At 42.9% G+C, this 22,806-nt stretch overlaps 1 protein-coding gene across 1 annotated transcript in view; it reads left to right on the top strand.

Annotated features, from left to right (window-relative positions):
- Nucleotides 1-22,806, top strand: part of LOC124624573 (acid sphingomyelinase-like phosphodiesterase 3a) — a 1,195,211-nt gene that overhangs the window by 1,002,209 nt on the left and 170,196 nt on the right. The gene's annotated exons all lie outside the window — the stretch shown is intronic.

Genomic DNA, 22,806 nt, shown 5'->3' with positions numbered 1-22,806 from the left:
GCGTGAGTCGTGCTTCGGTAGCTCAGTTGGTAGAGCACTTGCCCGCGAAAGGCAAAGGTCCCGAGTTCGAGTCTCGGTCGGGCACACAGTTTTAATCTGCCAGGAAGTTTCATATCAGCGCACACTCCGCTGCAGAGTGAAAATCTCATTCTGGGAACACACTTAACGACACTTCTTTCCTGTTTGCAGCAAAGTAGTCAGCGAGTAATGTGAGGTGCAGCTGATCCTAACGCATATATATTTTGTGTGTATTGAGAACAGCGAATTTATTACGCTCTCGTGAGGACAAAAGATATTTTCCATTGTGAGGAAAATCGCTGTTCACCTTACGGCACTATAGGTAGCAACCTGAAAAATTTCTTACGGATTGTCCGTTTCTCTCACACTCGTCCTCAACCGCAGGGCGATTATATTCGATGCTAATTGAAATAGCGACGTTCCCAATTTTCTACAAATGGACGGAACAAAATGATAGATTTGTTTTTGAAGTCAATTCCTTAGCTCATTCTTACTGGCGAAAGAGTCCCATGATCCGGATGATCACCGCGAGCAATGCACACGATAACATAAAGGTGCCTCTCGGATTTGTAAGGTATAATGAAACCATTCTTAGGATGCATTTTGTAATTGTAAATAAAATCTCGATGCTACATGCTGCGTCTACAGTGATGAGTAAGAGAATAATAACTAGGTCATCTAATAGTTCAACCGTTAAACAAACTTTAAAAGAATTGTTTGCTGACATTTGCATCTGGCATAACGATATTAAGTCAGTCCAGAATCCTGAGGACAGTCGTCATCCATTACCACTGGTTCGTGGCTGATTTTCCTTCACAAGAAGCGTGGAAGCTGAGCATTGAAATAACTTAGAGTATGCTTATAATGCGGCGCACTTGCTATGTGACAGCGAACTGTTCTCGGCTGTCAACCCACTGCACTTGATGCACCTCGCGTTCGCTGCTAATGAATTCTCAAGGAATGCATAATCAGCGCTTGAATTATTCATTGCGACGCATAATTCTGTAAGAAAGAAAGTAGCTTATCTGGTTTATCATGCTTCTCTTCAAACACTTCATCACGAAACTCGAACATTACAGTAAAAAAGAGAGCAAATATGAAAAAGACCACAGGATGGTAATATTAGCAAGAATGTGATAGACACCTGATTTTTCAGTTCTAGTGTACGATTTTTGTGATGACAGGCTGAAATTAAAACAATGAATCCTACGCTTCCAGCATCACTATTTCTACTGGTGACTACGACTCAGTTTGTAAAACTATGATAGATACACTATGCCTTCATATTTAACTACAGAAGAAATTATTAGATGCGTATTTCAGGAAAACATGTCGGAATGTCTTTGCTGTATCAGATGAGTTGGAGAATTTGAAGCAAAGCAACAGGCATCTGAATGAATACAAAAAAAAAAAAAAAAAAATGTTTCGACGTGTTGCCATCTGCTACTTACATCACTACGTGCTGAGGTAAATTATTTAACATCACATTAGATATTTGCGTGTTAAAATAGTTAAAGAAGGACTGTATAAGAGAATTACGCACGGGGTTAAAATAAAATGTGAAATCTACACTAATAGAAAATTAGGATAACTGCGGCCGTAACACTGACCGACAACGTACGTGTGATGGCACATAAAACCAACATATAGAGAAAGAAACTCCAAAAAAGGAACTGATATTTCCAAGAAAGAATGTAACACGAATAAAGAAAACGGGTAAAGGATTCCTGCTTCGTTTTCTGCTACCATCAAAAAAGCAAATACGTTACCACGGTGGGCGAGGGATACAAACAACAACCAATAAGCCAACTCTGCGGCATGATGATAATACGTTAATAAGGTTCCCCCTGTCTTTCTCTTCCTGTTTGACTCACTATCCAGTAACTATAGCTGGAAAAACTTCACGGAATAGTTCCACTTCTATGGAATAAGCACGGTAGAACTCTCTTTTGTAACTGAATGTGACACAAGTCACTGACAGTTATAATACTGCAACCGGATTTACGTACCGTATGCTATCAAATATCAAGTTTGGTTTATTACGTATTAGGCCCCCAACAGAAAAGTCCTGACACGTAAAAGTCACGTATAATACCGTTTGATACTACTGTACCATAACCTCAAAGCTGAAGGCAGTTCTTATAATGAAATTATTCTTATTCAAGCAATTATAGTATGAAGAAACAGAGCAGTGTTACCCTCTGAGAGGGATTTTGTTATGTTGACCGTGTTGTACCTAGCGGAGGTGGCTTATCGGAAGTGAAAGTCACAATTACGTAAATATTCAAACAGTAACAAATAATAGTGTACCTAGCTACACTGATTAAAAAATAAAGAAAACGGTCGCCAGCCTAATTAGGCAAGATAATGATTAACATTCTTGTTTAAGAAAGTAGGTGTTAGTAACTTTAACGGACAAAAACAACCTATATTTTGCCACACGCGAGTGCAATGAACTCTGACACGTGCATATGTTAACGTTAAGTCTGGAGTTGTCAGAGTAGAACAAATTATTTGCATAAATATAACAGATAAGAATACTCACTATTACTTTCAAGGATTATTCAAACTGAATGGTCTTTATAACATTGCTAATAATAGTCAGCCGGAGTGGCCGAGCGGTTAAAGGCGCTACAGTCTGGAACCGCACGACCGCTACGGTCGCAGGTTCGAATCCTGCCTCGGGCATGGATGTGTGTGATGTCCTTCGGTTAGTTAGGTTTAAGTAGTTCTAAGTTCTAGGGGACTTATGACCACAGCAGTTGAGTCCCATAGTGCTCAGAGCCATTTTTATTACTATTAATATACACTGTAGAATCACAAATTGGACATAGTTTCAGTATTATTTTTCAAACATTATCCTACCTGAAATAAAATTGTAATTGTAGTTCACTGCAAAATTATGAACTGATCACAGGTTAAGTCTCTCTTAACTAAATACTATTCTATTTAGAATGAAAGTTAAATGGAATTCACTAACAGGTTACTTCTCACTGTCTTTTGAATAAAGAAATTATTGTCCTCATAAACAGTGGTCTTCCTATTAATTGTTATTTATCATGAGCATAAAGAATAAACTGTGGATCCTATTAGCCTATTAATATGCACTTTCAGTACAGAAAAGAATTCAGTGCTTTGCAAGCATGAGTATATAACTTTCCACAATTTCAGTTTTCTACTTTTACTACAGTGAGACACAAACTTAACATATTTGTAAGATACTGACTCACCTTTTGCGATATACAACAGGCAGCAAAGTGATCATTTCCTAAGCAAAACCTTACCATCCTCAGTTTTAAGAACTTTTAATTTTGAAATTGGCAACAATGTATTAATAAGCAGTTTTAATAGAAAAATTATTTTCAGCAAGCATCATGTACTTTAGCTCACTCTATTGCCACATTAGCTTTAACTTTCTTTCAATAAAGGACATCCGGTAAGCACTTTAGCGTGGGAGAGACCCTAAGTGAATATGTGAATGAGGCTAAATCACCGTAGGTACAAAAGTTCAGTTAAAAATTACCTTGTATTTGAGTACACTAAACATCCAAAGAGCTGATCCTTCACCGTACATTACTATAGCGTTCCATTAGCAGTGATTGCGCAATGTGGTGGCGATTGCATGTTGGTAGGTGGATTTGCAGGTAGAACTGCTGGTCTCTGTCATTTCTTGGTGGCGATGATGGACACCAATTTCAGAATAACTCCAGCTCTTTATCCATTCATCCCAGGCATTGGAAAGCGCCAGGAAAAGCCTCTCTCAGAACCAACACAATACACAACTTTTACTTGAGTAGTTGACAGTTTGGTAGCTCGTCCCCGACTGACTCTTAATTCCACCTTTTCTACCTAGGCCTACCACAATTTGTGCGCGCTGCATGCTTCCGTTCCCGAAGGGAACCACAACACCTTTTACACACAAAATAATTAAGAATCCTAAGTGAGGATCAGCAATTACATAACAACAGCCAAACATATTAATTAAAACAGAACATTTGCACATATTGGTATTTCTACAAAAACTTATTTAAACAAAATCATTCATCCTCAAAGATAACCAAAGAGATTATGTAAGAAAGACAAAACATAGCATTACAGAGGCTATACTTCATTAGTATCGAATTAATAGTACACTAATTATAGAAGTTCAACGATGGGATGTTAAACAAACTGGAAAGCTAAATGAATCAATAATAGGTATGTAGTGCGTAAGCTAAGGTGTTACACAGTGTTCAGCTAAATGTGAAGACCAGAAAGGTCTGTGGAAGATTTCAGCAAATGGTTGGATCCTTGATTGTGTAGATCGATATGAAGAGGAATACGACGCTTTTTATCAACACAGAAGTTTTTTTTTTAGTTTTCTTATGGCTGGTTTGATATGGCCCACTACGAATTCATCTCCTGTGCCACCCTCTTCATTTCTCAGAGGAACACTCGCTACCTTCTTGCTCAGTTATTTGCTGGATATATTCCAATCTCTTCTTTCTCTACAGTTTTTGCCCTCTACTACTCCCTCTAATACAACGGGAGTCATCCCCTGATGTCTCAACAAATGTCCTATCATCCTGTCCCTTCTCCTTGTCAGTGTTTTCTACATATATCTTTCCTCTCTGATTCTACGCAAAACCTCCTCATTCTGTTATCTTATCAGTGCATCTAATGAACATATGTTCTAATGAACATATGTTCTATTCTCTTCTGCTCCAGTTTTCCCGTAGTCAATGTTTCACTCCCATACAATGCTGTGCTCCAAACGAACATTCTCAGAAATTTCTTCCTCAAATTAAGTCCCATATATGATACTAGTAGACTTCTCTTGGCAAGGAATGCTCTTTTTGCTAGTGTTAACTTGCTTTTCATGTCCTCCTTACTCCGTACGCCATTGGTTATTTTGCTGCATACGTAAAAGAATTCATTAACTTCATCTACTTCGTGACCATTAATACTGATGGTAACTTTCTCGTTGTTGTCACTTCTGCTACTTGTGATTCCTTTTGTCTTTCTTTGCTTTACTCTGAGTCCTTATTCTGTACTCATTAGACTTTATTCCATTCAGCATATCATTTAATTCTTCTTCACTTTCACTCAGGATAGCAATTTCTTCGGCGAATGGTATCATTCATGTCTTTCCACCTTGATTTTTAATTACATTCCTGAACCTTTCTTGTATTCCGCCACTGCTTCTTCAATCTACAGACTGAACAGTAGGGGCGATAGATTACATACCTTTCTAATCCGAGCACTTCGTTCTTGATCGGTCACTCTTATTATTTCCTCTTGGGTCTTGTACATAATGTATATTACCCGTCTCCCCCTGTACCTTACCCCTATTTTACTCAAAATTTCGAACAGCTTGCACCATTTTTCATTGCCGAACGCTTTTTCCAGGCCGACAAGTCCTATGAACGTGTTTTGATTTATCGTTAGTCTTGCTTCCATTATCAATCGCAAGGTAAGAATTGCCTCTCTGGTGACTGACAAGAAACCCTTGTCTTCTTTTCATTTCACTTCACTGACCAATACTATTTCTGTAGTGAGTCATTTCATTTCTCTTATCAGTTTTTCTAACTTCCCTACCACATTCAAGCTTTTGACATTGCACGTCCCAACTCGTAGAACGTTATCCTTTCGTCGGCCATTCAATCTTTTTCTCATGGTCACCTCCCCCATCGCAATCCCCCCTCTAATATCCGAATGGGGGATATTGCGGAATCTTTTGCCAATGGAGAGATCATCATGACACTTTTTCACTTACAGGCCACATGCCCTCTTGATATACAGTATTTGTCTTTACTGCGGTAGTTTCGATTGCCTTCTGCATCCTCATGCCGTTGATAATTTCTGAATCTTCTGCTTGTACGTGCAGTTTCCCATTCCAAGGGCAAGGGAATTCCCTGAACCTCTGTCTGTTTTGGGGTGGGGGAGGGGGGTCCACTGGGGGCCGAACCGCACAATCACTCTGGGTTCGGTGTGGGGCGGCGGTGGGGTGGGTGGACTGCTGCAGCCTGTTGTGGGGTTGTGTACTGCTGAGGACTACGGCGGGGACGAAGCCTCTCCGTCGTTTCTAGGTCCCCAGTCGAATACATACATTACTGCTGCTACATTTCAACTAATTTTTCTAATACTTAAAGCGCTGTAATTACTGCAATCATGTAATGCGCTGTTGCATCATCCACTACTAGCGCTGCTGTACAATGTCTGATTCATTCCATTATGACACATTATGACACATTTAGACTCTTTGGCTTTCGTATAAGGGGCTATATGATCATGGTACACTATTGTTTCTCGCTTAGAATAACTTATTCTAATCACTTTTCTGTTGCTCATCGTTGTCTGTGTCACTGTCGTTTGATACGCTCTCACTTTTATTTTCTTTTTTCTTTACCTGGCTCGAAGGTCTATAGAAACTAGAGCTGCAAGCTCGTTGTGTCTGTACACTTATGTCTGTCGATATTCGTCGCGTAGTGATTTAGAGATTTTGCCTGAGTTCTGGTTTAGGTCAGACAATTTGTTCAGATGCTGAGAAAATGTAGTGAAATGATCCTATGGTATCGTTGGCCGAGAAGTCTCGTCTGAGGGGAGCTCGACCGTCGAGTTGCAAATCTTATTGAGGTGACGCCACATTGGGAGACTTGGCTGTCGGTGACGATAATGATAACACCACGCCCAGTCCACTGGCGGAGAAAGTGTCCGAGCTGGCAGAGAATCGAACCAGGACCCACTGCAAACTGGGTACCCCTCAGCTAAGCAGGCGGTCGTGTGTTGTGGTACTGTGTGATGTCATGTGCTTGTGATAGTTGTTTCAACTTCCACAAAGGTCGTATTATAGGAGCTGAAATACTTCCTGTGATACTACTGCAGAGAGCATAATGATATGTGCTGATTTTAATAGGCTGACGCTTCACAGGGGCATTGCGATAACAGATGTAGAGTACAGGCAGATGTCCCGAATGACCTTCCCACTCACCTTGCTTGTTCTATAGCGGTGTACGTTACGCACGCAATAGTTGGTCCGTTATTGGTAACGATCTTGACTACAGTGCGGATCGCTATTGGCGATGAGTACTCGAATATTTTATGTTAAACAACACGCTTTTTATTTATCATGATAATTATACTTGTGGAATATATACCACTCCTGTTCACAGTCGCTATGAATGATAATCACACGTAACTGAAATAAAAAGGTAATTCACCGCACATGCCCACACTATGTACGTCATCCCCATCCACCGTCAAAATGCATAGCCACCCCTTCACGTCAGACCGGTCTGGAATCTCTACTCTCGAATGCTAGCCAGTAACAGGCCAGAAAATGCAATGCTTTAAGGTCGTGTTTTGAACAGCCAATGGGAGACGAATAAAAGTTTTCCTCAGTCATTTTCCGTGATTGAGTACGCACCCAAGGCATGATCAAGATGCTATATATAGGGTGTAACAAAAATGTATGGCAGTCATTGCAGGATACATTCCTCACACGTAGACGAAGAAATTCTGTTACATGTACATGGGTCTGGAAATGCTACAACTCATTTTCTCCAACGAGTTTCGGCGAGATCACATTGTAAATTTTCACAGCTGTGGAAGCTAACAGCCTTTGAATGTCGAATAGCTTCTTATCACGTCTGAACGACTTTCTGTCTCAGTTCATGACGACTGCTGGCTGTGTGCTTATTTGTAAATATACATCTCGAGATCCCAACCCAGCCTCTTACCTTTGCCCGAATTTCAGGTGTCGTCCCCATGTTTGTAAGAGGCACACTCACACAGTCTACAGTTTACTTCAGGAAGGACCAGTGCCTGCTCTTCTTGCTACACCTTATTGATGTCCATGTTGCCACATCACATTCTGATTACGTAGCACTACAAGCAACTGTTTGCATGGTCTCTTGCTCCTTAAGAAACCTACAAAATGATTAACGTAAACTCTTTTTTTGCTGTAGATGCAGTTTGTTGTGCTACCTACAATGTCATTGGCAAAATTCAGTATTAACGATACTTTTCGCATGAATCCCACATCGTACACAACAGTGTGGCTTTCTGACCGCATGACTTGTTGCTATGTGTATTTCGTTTCTTAGAAGCACTGTCGCGCCTGTTTATTCCGTTGTGAGTGCAATACGTATTACTACGACTGGGAAAAGACTAAAATGTCTTAAAAATACGTGTTTGACTGAACTCAGTATAATACTTTACGTCTCTGTGAGAGGCAATAACACTGCAACAGTTCAATCCCACACGACACATAATAACAGATGAGAACGTAGCCACATTTTAACTGGTTTGAAAACATGACGGCAAAATTCAGAAGAAACAATGAAAATAATTAATCCAGAATTAACTGCCGAAAATACTAAACATATCATAGTAAGTGACTGTAACTTTAATGGCGAGAATAAATCACAGTGGCAAGATCCGACTTGGAGATAATACCATAAGGCAGGGCCGGCGAAACGCTGCACAGTGTGCAGACTTGCGGAAGTGCTCCACATGTGCGCACGTGTGCGGCAGCGAGCGACAACGACATCTGTTGTTAGACATGTGTCCTAAGTGAACGGCGGCGGCTCCACTTCCCTGTTTATGTGGTACAAGCAAGAGCGCAACATACCCAGTCTCGATTACTCCTGGTGACCGTAACCTCAACAGAGAAGTACTGAGAGATGGCAGGTACTATGAAAAAGCAAATGACGGGAGATCTATGCTCTCAGTCGTTTAAAAAATGACCGAGAACAGCAATTCTTTTTTGCAGGGGTTGGTGAAAACTCACAGTGTTTGCTGTGCCGCCGAATAATAGGCGGAAAGCGTAAGTTTTCAATTGAAAGACACTACAACGGTTCAAATGGCTCTGAGCACTATGGGACTTAACATCAGTGGTCATCAGTCCCCTAGAACTTAGAACTACTTAAACCTAACTAACCTAAGGACATCACACACATCCATGCCCGAGGCAGGATTCGAATCTGCGACCGTAGAGGTCACGCGGTTCCAGACTGAAGTGCCTAGAACGGCACGGCCACATCGGCCGCCCAGACACTACAATACATATCACAAAGACGAGTGTAGTGTATTCAACAGTTAAGAACGGAAAGCAAAATTAAATGTCCTGAAGAAAATGGATGAGACACATCAACTCGATTTTACTGTACGTCAAAGTAAGTGATACTTCTTGAACTCTTTGTTTATTGTGTTACATTTATGTCTGTTTTACTGTACGCTGTACAATGTACTATTTTCAATTTTACAGAATGACAACCACACTAAATCTTCACTGCGAGCAAGTTTTAAAATCGGATTAAGAACTGCTAATTCTGGGAAACCCTTTTCCGAAGGGGAGTTTGTGAAAGGGTGTCTGACTGATGCTGCAGAACTTGTGTGTCCCACGAACGTTAGCAGTTTTCAAGAAATCAGTCTATCCAAACAAACAGTGACAAGACGTATCAGTGCTATGGCCGGCGATGTGAACAGGCAGCTAATAAATAAGGCTAAAGACTTTGTTGCTTTCTCTGTTGCGCTCGATGAAGCAACAGATCTTACAGATACAGCCCAGGTTGTGATATACATACGAGGTGTCGATAACGCACTTTGTGTAACAGAGGACGGTTTGGACTTAGAACCTTTGAAAGGGACTTCTACAGGTGCGGACTTACTCCAAGCTGTCGAGCAAGCGATTGATGGTGTCGGTATCGACTGGAATAGGTTAGTCTCAGTGACCACAGATGGAGCACCATCAATGCAAGGCCATCAGAGAGGACTCATAGCACGGATGCGCAAAAAGCTAGGGCGCAAAGACGAGACGTTGTATGGAATTCACTGCATTCTGCATCGAGAGGCGCTTTGTGCAAAATCAGAAACGTTAGCAAACGTCATGCAAATTGTTGTGCGTACTGTAAACTATCTGAAGACACGTGGGCTTACGCATCGCCAGTTTCGGTGGTTCTTGGAGGAATTAGGAGCGGAGTATGGCGACATACCTTACTATACCGAAGTACGCTGGCTCAGTCGAGGTAAAATGCTGAAAATATTTTTTGATTTACGTTTGGTCATAGGAACATTCTTACATGAGAAGGGAAAAAGTGAACCTATTTTGAAAGACCCTTGTTGGATATCAGACCTTGCATTTCTCGTGGACATTACGTCTCACATAAACAGCCTGAACGTCAGTTTGCTAGGTGAAAATAATTTAATTTCTGACATGTTGGAAAAAGTAAATGCCTTTGAAAGGAAGCTTGCACTTTGGGAGAGCCAGCTATTGACAGAAAACACTGCACATTTCCCGACTCTTGGACTGGTCCATGAAAGTGCCAGATTTCAAGAATACGTGTCAATAATTGTAAAAACTAAGAAACAATTTCAAGCACGATTTGCAGATGTTACGAGTTTGTCTCCTGTCATTCGCCTCTTTGTTCGACCGTTCTCGTCGTCAGTTGAAGATGCTCCGAATGATCTACAGATGGAACTGATCGATCTACAGTGCAATACAAGACTGAAGGACAAGTTCTTTGCAGTGCGAAGTAAAAAAGAATTCTACGAAAATTTTTCACAACAAGAATTTCCACGCCTGCACCGAGAAGCCACGAGAGTTATGTCCATGTTCGGGTCAACATTTGTTTGCGAAAGATTTTTCTCGGTGATGAAAATGATTAAATCAAGGTTTAGAACAAGCATAAGTGGTGAAAATCTTCGCAACTGCTTGCGTTCGTCATTGAGCAGTGCCCGATATTAACTACATCATTTCTCATGACTAGCGATAAACGTTTTTGGATTTATTCCTTTCATAATTAAAAATTATTGTTTACTAACTGTGCATTATTGCCTCATTCTGCTCCATGTTACATTATTATCAGGAAAATTGGTCATTAAACCGATTGTTCGAATGTAGGGGTTTTTTAATGTGTGAAGGGCTACGCTCAGCTGAAGTCGATAAAATATAACATTCATGCAATTGTCGGTTATTATGCAGATTTCAGACGGAACTGATGAAATATATAGCAATAATGGTATTGAAATAACAGGTGATCATCGAGAGGTCTGCGGTGATCATTGTGTTCAGAGGTCAGTGAGACAGAAATTATGTGGGTGTAACTGAGGGCAACGAGAATTAGTCATAGGCAACCTTGCATTAGTTTAACGTTATTTTAAATCGTGAATAAGGTCCGTTGGAAGTCGCTACGTGCTCTCTTTCTTAAATACTAGATCAGAAACATTACGCGTATTTACGTGCCGTCAGTCTAGCTGCCTTAATAAAAACCCAGGGTTGTCAACTGTATTACTTGTCTTACTGGGTTAAACTGTTAACATAAAAGTAGACGTCCCAATGAGTAGACTGTGACAGTATTTTAAATGTTTAATACGCGGAATACCTTCCCATCGTTAGCTTGCAAGCTGTGGAAAGAGCACTAGAATGCGTCGGTACAGAGTATCCCAGCAAGTGGATAAAGCGACATCTGTGCGTAGAAACATGCACTACATGAACGCTGACTGCTGCGGCGTGCACGCTGTTAGGTTAGGTTAGGTTAGTGGTGTTTAACGTCCCGTCGACAACGAGGTCAGTAGAGACGGAGCGCAAGCTCGGGTTAGGGAAGGATGGGGAAGGAAATCGGCCGTGCCCTTTCAAAGGAACCATCCCGGCATTTGCCTGAAACGATTTAGGGAAATCACGGAAAACCTAAATCAGGATGGCTGGAGACGGGATTGAACCGTCGTCCTCCCGAATGCGAATCCAGTGTGCTAACCACTGCGCCACCTCGCTCGGTATGCACGCTGTGACCCGGAAGTTGCACACGTGCAGGAGCACCGCACGCGTGCAGAATTTCTGGTCGGCCCTGCCATAAGGTATAAGTAGATCGCGAACGAGCGAAAGCTCGAGAACTGGATAGAAGTATAGCTGCGATCTTTCATTTATTGATTGGTTGTTGTTGTTCCTCATGAGGATATTTCAGTCTGTGTTTTACAGCTATTTTTATAATTAATATCCACAGTAAATTAAGGACGCTAAGGAAGATCGTTTTGGTAAAGTCATCAAGTATCAATGGACAGCATGCGGAGCAAGGGAGAATATCTCGAGAAGTCCCATAGTACGTTGTAAGCTGCTCATCAGTTCGAATCGTGTTCAAGTTGAATCATGCGTATTGTGTTAACTGCAGACCACTTGGCCAACTGACGATCGCTAATTTTCCGAAGTTTCCCAAACTATAATGTAAGCTGTTCACCTGTTCGAGTCGCGTTGAAGCGTAACCCTGTATTCAACTATGCTTGGTTCAAGAGAGCATAACTCTAAATTTTCCGAGGTACGAAGTATGCTGTTTATTAGTTCGAGTTGTGTTCAAGAGTAGTCCTACGTACGTCATTAACTGCAGTGCGCTTGAACATCTGGTGTATTTCATTAACTGCAGTGCACTGATGAATGCACATTCGTCATTAACCACAGTGCACTTGGCCAGCTGATGATAACCCCACGTATTTCATTAACTGCGGCCAACTGATGTTTGCACATATGTCATTACCCGACTACTTCATTAGCTGCAGAGCATTTGAGTAACCCGCCGTAGCTCTGTCCATATTACACAGCTATACCTACGCTTTTACAGCTGCCGAAAATATTTTCGAACTTTGGGAAAGCTTTTAGATATATCAGCCATGTGTTTTTAATACCATCTAGACTTCCAATATGACAGCCGTACAAGATTCTTTTTCTTTTAGTGCCAGGAAAAACTCAGACGCGGACATACCCGGGGGGAAAGTATAATACTGCTTTTGGCCGAAAGTTCACAATCACCCAAGGAAGCGTCAGCATGTGCATTTCGTAGTGCAATTGCCACGACTGTTTCGCCAGAGGTCCGGGCGTTGTACTTGGATCACATAACGCAATGACAATTATTCGACTTTGGTCAAAGTCCAAAATATGGCCATAGGCCAGACGTGCGCACCCTCTGGGAGGGCTGTCTTGTGAGTTCCATCTGGAAAGTTTCAGTATCAAGAGGCAGTTTGAAAAGGGTGAAAGCGCCTCTATTTTGCGCAAAATCTCAATTAAAATACATTAACTCCACCGTTATTCGTCTACGTAACTACAAAAGATACTTGTTTTACACTAAAGGCCCCTATGAAATCAGTTTTTTCTTTAGGATCAATTAAAAAACGGGAGCGTAATCATTAAGCTTTCAGTAAAGGAGTGGATACAAAATAATCTCAGTCCGGTACGTATTCGTATGTGTAATGTACACACTAATCTCATTCATTGACTTATAATTCACACGCTAGATACTCGTGGAACATAAAGGTCAAGACAATAAGGTCAATTCCTGATCTATCGTCTAAAGTTATCTGTGGAGTTATGACTGAGTTTATTGTACGGTGTGGAAAATGGAAACGTGCAAGAGCCCATGCTACGCAACAAGTAAGAATTTGGCTAGCAGCCTGCTTGCATGTACCTACGTGGCTGATCCACAAAGCAACACCTGTTAATTGATGCTAATTTTGCTCACGATTGGCTGAGAGTGACATTACAGCACTATTGAAATGGTTGAGAAACCAAAGGAGCACACTAGGGCCCTTATCCTAAAGCCAGGTGACATCCCCTGTTCGCCTAATACAACGTGTGTTTGTTTTGACAAGAATACCCTGATAAAGACCGAGAAATTACGTACGCAGTTGCTAAGAATAATACAGGATGAGGCAAACAAAAGAGGCCCAGAGAACAGAGTTGGAGTGTACAAAGAAACACAGCAGAGCAAAACATATACAGTGATAACTCAATTATAGCAGAGTGACCATCACTCATCTCTTGGCACTTTTGGGCTCTGGTGAGTAGGATGATCAAGGTGAATCGAAGCTGGACTGTTGAAACAGCTGCAGGCTCATCCGACATGTTCTGCTGCAGTGCTTGAAGACTATGAGGAGTTTTGTGATACACCTGAGGCCAGAGGGCTCCGCACGCACCGTTATCGCACTCTGACAGGTGAGGGGACCTGGGTGCCCAGCTAGAGCAGCAACCAGACTGACCTCTACTAAGAACTCTGTCAGGCTTGAAGATTGTGTAAATGTGCTCCAAGGTGTGGCCGGCTGTATGGGCAGTTCCTCCATCCTGTTAGAAGTAACAGCACGTCTTCTCGTCCTCCGTTCAAATGTGTGTGAATTGAAATGGCTCTGAGCACTATGGGACTTAATTTCTGAGGTCATCAGTCCCCTCGAACTTAGAACTACTTAAACCTAACTAACCTAAGGACATCACACACATCCATGCCCGAGGCAGGATTCGAACCTGCGACCGTAGCGGTCGCGAGGTTCCAGACTGTAGCGCCTAGAACCACTCGGTCACTCCGCCCAGGTATGTGTGAATTCCTAACAGACCAAATTGCTGATGTCATCGGTCCCTATCTTACACTACTTAAACTAATTTAAACTAAACTTATGCTAAGAACAACATACACATCCATGCCCGAGGAAGGACTGGAAACATCGGCGAGGCCGCACAATCCGTGACATGGCGCCTCTAACCGCGCGGCCAATCCGCGCAGCTCCTCCTCCGTTAATGCTGCCAAAAATAGTTTCAGAATATTGGCAATGCAACCCTGAAGTCAGTGTGTGATGGCAGAAGATGGGACGAATAGTGCGGCGTGAAGTCTCTGCTTGTCTAGCCCCAACCTTTTGATCATGCAGTGAAGTTATGCGGATTCCCCGCTGCTCAGAACCTGTGATTTTTGTCAGTTGATATAACCAATTAAGTGAAACCAGGCTTCATCAAATATAAAGACCAGCTCCACGTCCAAGCCTTTCATTGTAATCTCAGTGAACAGCCACTCGCAAAACATGCGTCACAAAGGAGGATCTGCTGGTTTTAATACATGAATAATGCACACTCGGTAGCAATGTATGTGTAGCTCCATGTAGAGTATTCGTCCACATGACTGACATGATATGCCGGCCTCTTGCGACAGGCTGCGACAGGTTGATTTGAGATGACTCTGAAGCATTTTCAGGTGTACTGCAGCTACGTTTTCTGATGTGTGGGCTAGTTGCGGAATGATTTTTGATTTGTCCAAGACAAATCCTGTTTGATGCCGTTTTCGGACTAAGCCTTGCATGGCACTCATTACCGGCACTTTGACACCATTCAACTTCTCAGCAGACAAATGATCACATCGTTTCCACGACTTTGTTGTCAGTTAATTTTCCACAACGAGCACCCGCTGCTCCACTGTGAGTACCATCGTCCCCTTTCCACTGCTCCACTCACGCTGACACAGCCCGCACTACGCTCTGAACCGGTGTGGATCACATGTCGGTCGTACAAGTGGGGTCCTTGGCGAGGAGAGTGGTTATATGCTTGCATTCACAACCAATCATATCTACTCTTCCAGGCCACTACTATTTTCCTCAACCGGTATTATGTCAGAGTCGAATAAATTTAAACTAAGAAGAAAATCGTTGCGGTCCATTTAACATCATGAGTTATATGAAACACTCTCTGGTACCTCGTGCAAGAATTAACAAAGAAAATTTGGTTTAATTAAGAAAATTAGATCTAAAGACTACCAGAAATGCCAGAAAAAGCCATTGAAACAATTTGTGTTGAAAAAGAAACACTGAAGATTTATTTAACACCATGAGCTGTATGGAACACTGTCAGGTATCACGAACAAGCGATCACAAAGAAAAGGTGGCTTAATTACGACAATCAAGCTCGCAAGTTATCAGGTAGGGTCGTGGAACACTATTTAAGCACATGTATGAAAGTAGGAACACTGTAAGAATTTATGTGAACACAAGACATAAAGACCCACCTAACCACAAATAGGCATTGACAGATTTAAGGAATTAAAAACCGCAAACCTTCGCATACAACGTAATGCATTATTTAAACCAACTGAGCTCGGCCATGCCTAGAAAATTATCATTACTCTCGAACTAGCTTCGACACTCTAACAGCTGTAGACGCCATTGATCACTCTTAGTGCAGTAGGAAAAACTTACATTGGTGGTCTTGCTACGGCCAACTCCAAACACAGAGAGCCCACCCTTTCTTGCGTACACCTCTCCCCACACGCACCTCGGCAGAACCCAGTGAACACCTCAAAACACGTGACCCGTTGACAACTTCTGCAATTAAATACGTTTGACCTCTCTGGCCAGGAAACTCCGTGTTTACACACGTAGCCGGATATATCGATTTTACATCCTTTGCAAACGGGTGTTGCTATGACAGTTGCTTGCCGATTGCAAGATAGGAGCCATCAGACTACAGATATCAGTCGTTTCTCGACTATATTTTCAGAAGATAGTGTTGGACGACTTGTAAATACCACCAACAGCTGTCGATAATATATCTTAATAGAAACATCAGTTTAACACCCCACCCCCCTCCGCTCGCCCCCGCCTCAGGGACCGTCGTCACATTCATAAAAGCAACTTACATCATTAGTAGGTGACAGAAAATGAATGATGTCAGACAATAGTAACCATGAATCTGTGGTGTCACAGCCAGACACCACACTTGCTAGGCGGTAGCCTTTAAATCGGCCGCGGTCCGTTAGTATACGTCGGACCCGCGTGTCGCCACTATCAGTGATTGCAGACCGAGCGCCGCCACACGGCAGGTCTAGAGAGGCTTCCTAGCACTCGCCCCAGTGGTACAACCGACTTTGCTAGCGATGGTTCACTGACAAATTACGCTCTCATTTGCCGAGACGATAGTTAGCATAGCTTTCAGCTACGTCATTTGCTACGACCTAGCAAGGCGCCATTCCTGTTACTATTGAGATTATGAATAATGTACCGTCAAGAGCGATGTTCACCAATTATGGATTAAAGTTAAGTATTCCAGCAGCTACGTACGTTTTTTGCTAAAGTCTAATTCCCTTGTCCTGTTCCAGACCTCACGCAAGCCTGCGTGAGCTAAAACGCGTGCCTTTCGGCTTCCTCTCATACCGGTGTTGGCTCTCCTGCCAACCCACAACAGAATCCGTTACTGTTTTCATTATCTGATGCCACTAATTTTATACCGACTGGTATGATTTTGTAAATGCTTTTATGTACCTGATGATGGATAATGGACCAAAACTAGCTGTTTAACAACGAAATTTTATCAGCACCTCTTAGCGCCATGTCAAGAAGATCTTAAAATTTCCCTCATCACTTCTTCCAGTCTTTCAAAGCAAAGGGAGGCTTAATATCTCTCGTGTTACGAAATTGGTCGGACCAATATTCAGATGATGAGTTTAAGAGTAGCCTTACATACATTCTACATCTACATCTACATGGATACTCTGCAAGTCACATTTAATTCCCTGACAGAGGGTTCATCGAACCCCCTTCACATTTCTCTATTATTCCTATCTCGTACAGCGCACGGAGAGAACGAACACCTACATCTTTCCGTACGAGCTCTGATTTCCTTTATTTTATCGTGGTGATCGTTCCTCCCTATGTAGGTCGGTGTCAGCAAAATATTCTCGCATTCGGAGGAGAAAGTTGGTGATTGGAATTTCGTTAGAATATTCCGTCGCAACGAAAAACGCCTTTGTTTTAATGATGTTCAGCGCAAATCTTGTAATATTTCAGTGACACTCTCTGCCATAATTGACGATAATACAAAACGTGCTGCCCTTCTTTGAACTTTTTCGATGTACTCCGTCAACCCTATCTGGTACTGGTCCCACACTGCGCAGTAGTATTCTACAAGAGGACGGACTAGCGTATTGTAGGGAGTCTCCTTATAGATCTGTCACATTTTCCTTAGAAAGCGTTTTATTGGCAGAACACTTATGTCCTGCCAATAAAACGCTCTCTCTGGTTCGCCTTGCCCACAACATTTTCTGTGTGTTCCTTCCAATTTAAGTTGTACGTAAATGTAATTCCTAAATATTTAGTTGAATTAGGGGCCTATCGTTACGTATCCACACCATACTTTATCTGTTGGAATGGCTGTTTTATGTGCTGAGAGTAGTGTATATAAGCTCCTAAGGAGCGTTTCTACACTCTGCCACGTCGGATGCTCTCGCCTGATGAATCGGCAACCAATCGGGCACTCCATCACATACAGAGCCACCACCGTCCCTGTCCGCCTCAGCATCGCAAGTAAGACATGACGCCATCTAGTCAGGCCACCAGGAGACGAAGCCGGCGCCCGCGGAGGGTACCGCCAACAAGGAGACCATTCACGCCCGTGTGCCACATGACAGAAAGTAGTTCCAATAATATTCCACCGCAGGCGGCTATATGAGCCGGCGCCAGGACACTACGAGTCGGTCAGACTTCGAAAGTCTCTCCCGCGACAAGTGCTACTCGCCACATAAAACAGGACTGCTATCGAAGTCCTTCGTTAACAACACACGCCGCTGCCAGAAGACACCATCTTTACTTCTTCTGGACTCTCACGTTAGATTTTGCAGCAGCCCAGTCTGTTCATCATTAGTGACTTTGCTCTGACGCAGACGTTCCAACTTTCAGCTCCAAACTCTAGGTGCTGCTTTAATAACCTAGCTGATAACAGTCATCATCCTCGGATTCAGTTATACAGGCCACGAAGTTAGTAGTTAGCCAGTGACTATTGCCGACCTCAACGTCCAGCAAGTGCTCGTGCCTGAATCGATTCCATACAATTTTACTTCCATTCGACCAATGTTTTCGCCGAGAACTAGCATTCTCAGCGCAAAATCGTGGTGTAAGCTCATTATGATCCCCAATTTCTTCGGTATCTGTACCAGTGTGTTTGTACCAATTGTGTTACTCATTATTGTATTTTTGGTCTTTTACTCTGTTCCGTTGAAGGAGACGTTTTGTTCAATATACTCTGTATATCCTTGATATTCTTTTCCTGAGTGCGACACTACATACTGGAGTATGTAGTGCAACTGTTTGCTGATGATCCTGTGGTGTACGGGAAGGTGTCGTCGTTAAGTGACTGTAGGAGGATACAAGATGACTTGGACAGGATTTGTGATTGGTGTAAAGAATGGCAGCTAACTCTAAATATAGATAAATGTAAATTAATGCAGATAAATAAGAAAAAGAATATCATAATGTTTGAATACTGCATTAGTAGTGTAGCGCTTGACACAGCCACGTCGATTAAATACGAGTATTTGGGCGTAACATTGCAGAGCGATATCAGGTGGGACAAGCACGTAATTGCAGTTGTGGGGAACGCGGATAGTCGTCTTCGGTTCATTGGTAGAATTTTGGTAAGATGTGGCTCATCTGAAAAGGAGACCGCTTATAAAACACTAATACGACCTATTCATGCGTACTGCTCGAGCGTTTGGGATCCCTATCAGGTCGGATTGAGGGAGGACATAGAAGCAATTCAGAGGCGGGCTGCTAGATTTGTTACTGGTAGGTTTGATCATCACGCGAGTGTTATGGAAATGCTTCAGGAACTTGGGTGGGAGTCTCTAGAGGAAAGGAGGCGTCCTTTTCGAGAATCGCTACTGAGGAAATTTAGAGAACCACCATTTGAGGCTGACTTCAGTACAATTCTACTTCTGCCAACTTATATTTCGCGGAAAGGCCACAAAGATAAGATAAGAGAGATTAGAGCTCATACAGAGGCATATAGGCAGTCATTTTTCCCTCGTTCTGTTTGGTAGTGGAACATGGAGAGAAGATGCTAGTTGTGGTACGAGGTACCCTCCGCCACGCACCGTATGGTGCATTGCGGAGTATGTATGCAGATGTAGAAGTAGAGACTGTATTGGGTGGCTTTACGTCAACGTGTTTGCCGCGCAAAACTCGCGTTTCCTCCAGTGTAGAACCCAGTTGAAAAGTCACAATCTGTGTCGCTTTAGTGGTGCCCCCTGAGTACAGTGTGTGCTGACGCTAGTTACAAAAAAATGATGCAAATGGCTCTGAGCACTATGGGACTCAACTGCTGAGGTCATTAGTCCCCTAGAACTTAGAACTAGTTAAACCTAACTAACCTAAGGACATCACAAACATCCATGCCCGAGGCAGGATTCGAACCTGCGACCGTAGCGGTCTTGTGGTTCCAGACTGCAGCGCCTTTAACCGCACGGCCACTTCGGCCGGCTACGCTAGTTACATATTGTACGCAAAGTTGCCAATGGCGAACTTTGAAGCCGCCCAATACCGTGCAACACGCTTGCGATCTGGAAGCCACTCGTGGAGTGTACAGTGGCTCCGCTCCGGCGAGAAGGGCAGTGAGCGGCAAGTTGTGCGGCCTAAGTCTGCGCCCGGGCCGCGTATTAAGTGGAATTCCTGAGTTCGACCGGGCCGGGGCCGGCGGCCAATTGAAGCGTCTGGGCGGACGCCGCCCTAATCAATTGGTGGAAACTCAATCGCTGGCCGTGGCGGAATGCGGCGCGCCGAGGCGCCGCGCCGGACTGCGCCGCGCCAATTTCCTGCCGGGAATTGGGCCGGCGGCAGGCCACGTGAGGGGGCGGCCGCTCGTGCCGTCTCGCCCCGTCCCGCCCACAGGGGGCGGCTTCTGGACATCGGCAATCGGGCAAGAGGCGCGCCGTTCGGCGTGCCGCAGACGCCTTGCCCAGGGTCTACGACCAGTGGTCTCCCTACCAACTCATGGAGCACGGCTATGCATCTGCACCGTATTTCATACACTTCAGATGAACCACGTCATTTTCAGTTCACCTCTGTGGTTTACTGAACCGATTAAGTAATCGTAATTTTACTTTCATCAAAATAAATTGTGAGAAAGTGATCACTAATCAACGTCCATCCCCTTTCCATTCCTCTACTCATTGTAAAGTGATCATTATGATTCTTCGCTGTATCAAGTATAATAATAGTTACTGCGACATCTAGCATCATACTTCTGAGAGAGTCAAAAGCAACAGTGTTTTTATCTTCAAACTCAGTTTTTCTAGTTTCGGAGAAATCAGTATATTTTGAACTTAGTATTTACCTGTTTAGAGCCTGAAACCGATTACTGTCTTAAGGTCAGTTCACACTTTCTGTCATGTCATGACGCATCACATCACGTCACGTCAAAACGTAGTACAATGCATTACAAATGGCACATTCTCATCTGCCATCACGTCACGTCATCTGATAACATCAGAAGTTAACCTGGTTTTGACGCCCTCATTCACGCTGTAGTAGGGTATTTTGTGCTCTTTTATCTCCTTAATTTTTGTTATTTTGCTTTGTAGTTGTTGCAAATTTCAAATTTTTGACGCCATTACAATTTATCGCGCTAAATATCTGCGGCACATACAAGTAAGCTAACTGACGAATAACTTGGTTAATTTTTTCCTTTCAATCTTCTTCCATAAGTGACGTTTGATACCTGAAACTGAAAAGTCATTCAGACTTTACACTAACAGAACAAAGATAACGCCTTTGCCGGCCGGAATGGCCGTGCGGCTCTAGGCGCTACAGTCCGGAATCGCGAGACCGCTACGGTCACAGGTTCGAATCCTGCCTCGGGCATGGATGTGTGTGATGTCATTAGGTTAGTCAGGTTTACGTAGTTCTAAGTTCTAGGAGACTGATGACCTGAGAAGTTGAGTCCCATAGTGCTCAGAGCCATTTGAACCATAACGCCTTTACTGTGTATAAATAATAACGTAAATTGAAATTTTCATGAAAGAATAGATGTAAATGAAGAAATGTGCTCTGATGACGGAGAAACAAATGTGAATGCCGTTATTAGATTCGTAAGAGAGAACAACATAAATGTGAGGTAAGCAGGCTCTGTTTATTCCCTCATAAATACTGTTTGATGTATTTGTATAAATATGTTTTCACTAGCAAATACGTTTCGAATATTTGAAATATTGATTCGGTTCTCAGCAATTAATCAGACAAAAGTGGTCAGGAACACAGTTTATGACATTTTCTTTGGTAATTAATAATCCTTGTCGTTGTTAGTTCCTCAATTTTGATACAATTCACCGAGTACCGTTATCACCAACAGTGTCTCACGAACTCACCTTCACCATTCGGTACTGGTCTTATGCGAATTGATGTGACTTGGCCTAACGTCCAGTGTGAACACATGATGGCTCTGACATAACGATGACGTGAAGGGCTATTCAGGTATAGCGCATATCGGCCTTTGTGCTGAGGTTGGTAGTCTCCTATGAAGCATTAGCGTTGGCCTGATGGGGCCCTCAGCTTTAAGGTAACTAACGGAGTCTACTTGCAAATGCGGAATACACTGTCTTTCCAAAATGTTGCGAGACCGATTTTTTGTCCCTAGTGTATAATGGACATCAGTTTAATAAGTACGAGTAACAACAGTAAACAATAGATGTGCATTCCTGCGTTCCGTCCGCTCAGTTGTGAGCAGGCAGCGTTAGGCAGTGGCCGTGCGGCGGTAGTACATCAAACGTACTGTGTCAAAAATCACAATGAAAAAGCTTCTTTAAATTAAGTGGTTCAAGAAACTCTCCATACTCATTGGGAGAAGAGAGAAGTTTGTGCAAATTTTGTCCCCCCACTTCTTGACTCACGAGCAAAAACAATGGCGCAAAATCCACCTGTCGCGACTTGATTCAAATGAACAACGAGGACAATTTTTTGCTGAAAATATTCTTCACGGCTGACGAGACTTGGTGTTATCAACGCATCAGAAAACGACAAATTGAAGCAATTAAGCAGTTCACACGAAGCGACAAACTGTGACGACATAATCCACATTCAAGTCAGTGAGACGCGTGAGTTAAACATAAGAAAGAAGGACTTTTCTGGTAGTTGGTAATGGTTGTATGGCCGCTCTGGGTGTTGTGCTGAACTCGCGGGAGACTAAGTCGAACACTTGAACCATCAAAGCTACCGTCTTACTTTTCTCTCTATTTATTTAGCCAGCCT

The sequence above is a fragment of the Schistocerca americana genome, chromosome 1, assembly GCF_021461395.2.
Source record: "Schistocerca americana isolate TAMUIC-IGC-003095 chromosome 1, iqSchAmer2.1, whole genome shotgun sequence".
Lineage (NCBI taxonomy): Eukaryota > Metazoa > Arthropoda > Insecta > Orthoptera > Acrididae > Schistocerca > Schistocerca americana.
Note: the sequence above shows the minus strand (reverse complement) of the source record. Positions and strands in the feature narration are given on the sequence as shown.